General features: G+C 41.5%; 1 pseudogene; it reads right to left on the bottom strand.

Moving 5' to 3' along the window:
- Positions 1-1,898: 1,898 nt before the first annotated feature.
- On the bottom strand, positions 1,899-3,182 carry LOC123784300 (large ribosomal subunit protein uL4 pseudogene; annotated as a pseudogene).
- Between the last annotated feature and the right edge of the window lie 3,360 nt (positions 3,183-6,542).

The following is a 6,542-nucleotide window of genomic DNA, read 5'->3' as shown; positions in this document are numbered from 1 at the left end:
GAGATGTGAGAAAATAAATTTCTGTTGTTCAAGAGACCCAGTGGGTTCTCTTTTGTTATGGCAGCCCCAGCAAAGTAATAGATCAATGTTCTTCCAACCCTCAAGGTCCTCCAGTGACTGCCTCATCTCAGTATTGGTATTTGCCTTCAAACTACGTCAACAACTCATTGGAACTCACTGTTGTATTTGTTGTAGGAGTGTCCTATGATACAGTCATTCTCAGTATCCCATAATGTCTCCTTGAGGAGGACCATCAAGTGATCTGGAAAGATCTCATGGATTGCACTTTGGGGTCCCTGGCCTTTATTCTTATTCCTTTCTTTTCCCAAGCATTTTCTTCTCTTAAACTTAATATGTCATTTATTTGTTTGTTTATACATATTTAAAGTAATATATAGTTAAATTTAGAAATACTGATTTATTTGACTCATGTTTTTTTTTTTTTTTTTTTTTTTAAAGATTTTATTTATTTATTTGACAGAGATAGAGACAGCCAGCGAGAGAGGGAACACAAGCAGGGGGAGCGGGAGAGGAAGAAGCAGGCTCATAGCTGAGGAGCCTGATGTGGGGCTCGATCCCACAATGCCGGGATCACGCCCTGAGCCGAAGGCAGGTGCTTAACCGCTGTGCCACCCAGGTGCCCCTTGACTCATGTTTTAAGAAGAAGATTAGTTCAAATTACTCACATGCATCTTTGCCATCAGTATCTTTATGATCAACAGGCAGTTTTCCAAAAAAGTCTGGAGTGTGAATATGAATTATGACTCTAAATCTAGTTCTTACCACAGCACCAGATCTTTCTCAGTCCACAGATCTGTCAGGATTCGGTGAAGGATGCCACATCTTCTCAAGATCAACATAACATTAATTTTTATACACTTGAAACCCATGGACAGATTGGTGGGGGTAGCAGAGATGAAATATGGAGGAATTATATGTAAGATCAGCATATGAAAGTTCTCTGAGTATGGCACCCTGAACTTACGTAGCTCACTGTCATTCATTGCCCTCATGGCAGGTGTATATGCTGTCCCTCCACTTCCCTAATGCTTGAAGGTTACAGGCTATGGAATACTCTTTGGAAAACACTTGTACCAGATCCAATCCACAGTCAGTCTAGCAACTACTTGGAAAAGCAAAATCACCTATTCCCACAAGTGAAAAATGGATAATTGCAGGCACCATCTGTGAGTCCTTATACCACTACTCCAAGAAATTTGTGTGGGTGTGTTGAGTATATTTTTTTAAAAAATATTTAATTTTTTATTGAGAGAGAGAGGGAAAAGGGGGAGGAGCAGAGGGAGAGGGACAAGCAGATTTGGCACTGAGCACGGGGCCCGATGTGGGGCTTGACCTTAGGACCCTGAGATCATGACCTGAGCTGAAACCAAGAGTTGGACGCTTAACTGACTGAGCCACCCAGGTGTCCCGTGGTGAGTATATTGATAGGAAAGTTTAGTTTAGATGGATTGGGTAATTTTAAATTGAATCTTTTTTCTTTTGTTATGTAATTCTCTAATAAATGTAAGTAACTTGGAAAAAGCCACCTCTCATTAGTTTCCATGTTATTATGTCAAAGCAGTGGAGTGTGATGGTCTTAGGCTGCTGGAGATTTGACAATGTCATCTTCACTTCTATCTAAAGTTTTTGAGATATGTACTGACTAATTCCATGTATGATGTTATTGAAAAATTCCTCTTATGCTACCAGGAGTCACATCACTTAGGAAGTTGGTGCTCTTTTATGTCCTGTTGCTGTATATTTATAATCTCCACAAGTAACCACTTGCTATACTGCTCTTTTAAAACATTTTTTTTTCACTGTCTTTGATCAGGTCTTTATTGAAAATTAGCTGTCCAAAATGATTTGACTTTTACAGAATAAACAAATGTAAGTTTTTAGGCAGCAGACTCCCTGTCTTCCGTGATGGGCTCCCTTTCTGCAGGCTTCCTATCTGCTGCAGGGTTCTTGGTAGCTGCAGCTTTGTTCCCACCAAAGATTTCTTCTGCTTCTTCCCACCAACAGCCTTCTTTTCCTTCCTTCGCTACCACAGGCTTCTTGCCTGGAACCCCGTCTCATCTGATTTGGCTTCTAAGACTGCTGCTGCTGCCTTATCCATCTGGCGTCTGTGGTTCTCGGCCTGGTGAAGAACCGAGTTCCGGCACATGGTCTTTGCATACGTATGAGCTTAGCTTCAACTTGGTTCTCGGGTTCTTCAGTGGATTCTTCTTCAGGACCCTGCGATGAATCTTCTTGCGTGGTGCTCGGAGGGATCTTTCGATCTCTGGACTTTTCAAGATTCTCCTAAGGTCTGTATTAAACCTTCTGTGCATGGGAAGGTTGTAGTTACTTTTGAGCGAGGCAGCCTCACGCCAAGTGCCATACGGATCATCTAACTTGCGGAAAACACTTTCAGTCCAGATGCAGAAACGTCCCACACGCGCACCAGGAGCAAGTTTCAAAATGTTCAGTTTGCTTACATTAAGTAAAGTAATTCCAGGGATGTTCTGAAGGCCTCGATGATACCCTTGTCTTCATTGTAGATGATGCAGGGTCCCCTTCGATGGATACATCAATGGTTTCTCATTTTGCCCCTGCCAGTTCTCATTCGCTGAGAGGCGTAGACCTTTTTGATACTATTCCAGGCTTTAAGTTTCTTAAGAAGCAAAACAGCCTCCTTGGTCTTCTTGTAGCCTTCAACTTTATCTTCAGCCACCAAAGGAAGTTCAGGAACTTCCTCAGTATGATGACCTTTAGACAGCACCAGTGCTGGTAAGGCTGAGGCAGCCAGGGCAGAGCAGATGGCATATTGCTTCTGTGTTGTGTTCACTCTATGAACGCCAGGTTTTGTTTGGTGCAAACATGCGGCCCCCACAACACACATTTCCAAAAGCACCCTTGCTAGAATGGTGAGTCCCACTGCCTCGAACTCCAGGAATTCGAGCCACGGATCTGCCAGTGCTCCAAGACTCAGCACTGGTTTGATGACCTGCTAATTCGCTGGCAGCCTATGGCTGTCTGTTGGTTTTGTGCAAGTTGGTGTGAACAAAGTTCACGGTATCAGGTCAGATGGGAGCCTTGAACACAGCAGGCTAAGTAACACTTTTTCCAGGTGATTCCCCCTTTTTGGAATACACAGATACCGGTGGGCTAGCACACGCCATCGAGGGGAGAGGGGAGCGCCACGCTCCTCAAAACATTTTTAACATACACTGATTTCCAAGAGACAAATAGTTCTTACAAAATTTGTTGTAAAAACCATCCATCTCCTTTCCCATACTCTCAACTTTTGGAGGGTTATTTTGGGATGTATTTCAGTGTCTCTAAGTAACATGCTTTATTGCCACTTCTTGGTTTGTTGGTTTTAGGCATGACCTATTGACTTTCAGATTTAGTGGAATTTTCAGAGCTCATGGAATTTCATCACTCCCACTCTCCACTGCACAAGTGCCACTTCCCAGCCCACATTCTCTTGATAGAGCTCAAAACAATTGATAGTGAGTCATGTAGCAAACCTTGATGATTTTTCTTTCCTTGCATAATGTTATATTTTCCCCAGAGGCCATACAATTATCCTCTCAGGATGTTGAAATACATCAGGTGTTCTGTCAGTTTTATCATGTGAAGAAATGTCTTCCTGAAAGCTTTCTACCCTACTGCAATCTGGATTGTTTTCCTTCTTTGCTGAGGAACAGCTGTTATTATAGAAACTTCCTTCACTATCACTTGGGAATTCTTTTGGTCTCTCTAATGGGGATGCAATTTTTCCTTAATATGTCGTCCTCTTTCTTGGCTTCCATCTTCATTTTAGCGAAGTTCATCCTCCTGTAGACTCCTGAGAAAGAGGAGGAGGGGGAGGTAAAGTTCAAACATCCTGCATGTCCAGAATGTTCTTTACCTTCACATTTATTTTTGAGTCTGGCTGGATATACTGTATAGATCTTCCTCAGCATAATGATGGTTATGACTTGATAAGTCCATTGAAAGTTGAAAATATTGTAAATTGGAAAAGGGGCGTCTGGGTGGCTCAGTCAGTTAAGCATCTGCCTTTGGTTCAGGTCATGATCTCAGGATCCTGGGATTGAGCCCCAGGTCCGGCTCCCTGCTCAGCGGCGAGTCTGCTTCTCCCTCCCCCTCTGCTCTTCCCTCTTGCACTCTCTCTCTCTCCCTCGCTCTCTTTCAAATAAATAAATAAATAAATAATCTAAGAAAAATAGACAAAGCATTTCATACACCTAACCTATGGAACATCGTAGCTTCCCCTAGCCTGCCTTGAACATGCTCATAACATGTTGCCCACAGTTGTACAAAATCATCTAACACAAAGTGTTAGATGATAAGTGTTGAATATCTCTGTAATTTGTTGAGTATACTGGAAGTGAAAAGCAGAGTGGTTGTATGGGGACAGAATGGTTGTAAGCATATGGTTGTTCAGCTTTCTGATGGCGTGGCTGCCTGGGAACTTTGGCTCCCCCCTGTTGCCCAGCATCATGAGAGAGCATCGTATCACTTATTGCTAGCCTGGGAAAAGATCAAAACTCAAAACTCAAGTACAGTTTCTACTTGATGTGTAGTGCTTTCATACTACCTTGAAGTTGAAGAATCATTTAGTCAGGGACCGTAAATATACCTCCGTCGTTCAGTACTTTAAAGTTATTGCTATGTATCTTTAAGGTTCCTTATGCTGGTATTGTTTGAATATGACCTGCTTCTTACTATTCTCTTGGTCACCAGGTTCCTAAAATTTCATAATATGTTTTATTGTAGTATATTTTAATCCATTGTTCTGAGTTTTTTCTTAAAGATTTTATTTATTTATTGTATTCGAGAGAGAGAGCGAGAGAGCAGGGGGAGGGGCAGAGGCAGAGGGAAAGAATTTCAAGCAGACTGCACTCTGAGTGCAGAACCCAGTGTGGGGCTCGATCTCATGACCCTGAGATCATGATGTGAGCCAATACCAAGAGTTGGACGCTTAACCAATTGAGCCACCCAGGCCCCCCTGTTCTGAGTTTTTTCAATCTGAAAGAGCCGTGTCCTTCAGTTCTGGGAACATTGTCTTGAAAAATCTCTTAATGATTTTCTCTCTTCATTTTCTATGTTGTTTTTTCTGTGATTTCTATTATTCACGTACTAAACTTCCTGAACTAGTGTAAGTCTTTGTTTCCCCCAAGTTATTATATTTTGCATTGAGGCTTTACTCAGATATTGGATTTTTAAAAATATTCTTAAAATTTTTAAATTTATTTTAGAGAGAGAGAGACAGGGAGAGAGAGTATCTTAAACAGACTCTATGCTGAGGGCAGAGCCCTGTGTGGGACTTGATCTCACAACCCTGAGATCATGACCTGAGCCAAAGTCAAGAGTCAGTTGCTTAGGGGTGCCGGGGTGGCTCAGTCAGTTAAGCATTTGCTTTCAGCTCAGGTCATGATCTCAGGGTCCTGGGATCGAGCCCCACATCAGGCTCCCTGCTTAGCAGAGGGTCTGCTTCTCCCTCTCCCTCTGCCTCTCTCCTCTGCTTGTGCTCTCTCTCTCTCTCAAATAAATAAATAAATAAAATCTTATAAAAAAAAAAAGAGCCAGTCGCTTAACCCACTGAGCCACCCAAGTGTCCGTTTTTTTAATTAAAGTGTGGTTATACACTGTTATATTAGTTTCATATGTACAATATAATGATTCAACATTTTTATACATTACTCAGTGCTCATCGCAATAAGTGTACTCTTAATCCTCTTTATCTTTTTCACCCATCCCCTCACCCACCTCCTCTCTGACAGCCAGCTCTTTATTCTGCATACTTAAGAGTCTGATTTTTTGGCTTTTTTTTTTTCTGTTTGTTTTTTGTTTCTTAAATTTCACCTATGAGTGAAATCATATTGTATTTGTCTTTCTCTGACTTACTTACTTTACTTAGCATTGTACCCTCTAGGTCCATCCATGTTGTTGCAACTGGCAAGATCTCATTCTTTTTATGGCTGAGTAATATTTCATTATGTGTAAATACCACACCTTCATTATCCATTCATTTATGGATGAATACTTGGGTTGTTTCCATATCTTGGCTATTGTAAATGATACTGCGATAAATATAGCGGTGCATATATCTTTTCAAATTGGTGTTTTCATTTTTGGGGGGAGTAAATACCCAGTAGTAGAATTACTGAGTCATATGGTAATTCTATTTTTAATTGTTTTGAGGAATCTCCATACTGTTTTCCCCAGTGACTGCTCCAGTTCGCATTCCTACCAACAGCGCGTGAGGATTCTTTTTCCTCCACATCCTTGCCAACACTTATTATTTGTCTTTTTGATTCTAGCCACTCTGACAGGTAGAAGGTGATACCTCATTGTGGTTTTGACATGCATTTCCCTGGTGATTAGGGATGTTGAACATCTTTCTGTGTGTCTGTTGGCTATCTGTATGTCTTCTTTTTTTGTCCTCTGCCCATTTTTAATCGGATTATTTGTGCTTTTTGGTCTGAGGATGGAGTTAGGGCTTGTGTACCATGACTTTTACTGTAGGGGGATATGGCTGGTTTTTTTTT

The sequence above is a fragment of the Ursus americanus genome, chromosome 4 (assembly GCF_024610735.1).
Source record: "Ursus americanus isolate L20-20 chromosome 4, mUrsAme1.1.p, whole genome shotgun sequence".
NCBI lineage: Eukaryota > Metazoa > Chordata > Mammalia > Carnivora > Ursidae > Ursus > Ursus americanus.
The sequence above is the reverse complement of the archived record's forward strand: the minus strand, read 5'-3'. Positions and strand labels throughout refer to the sequence as shown.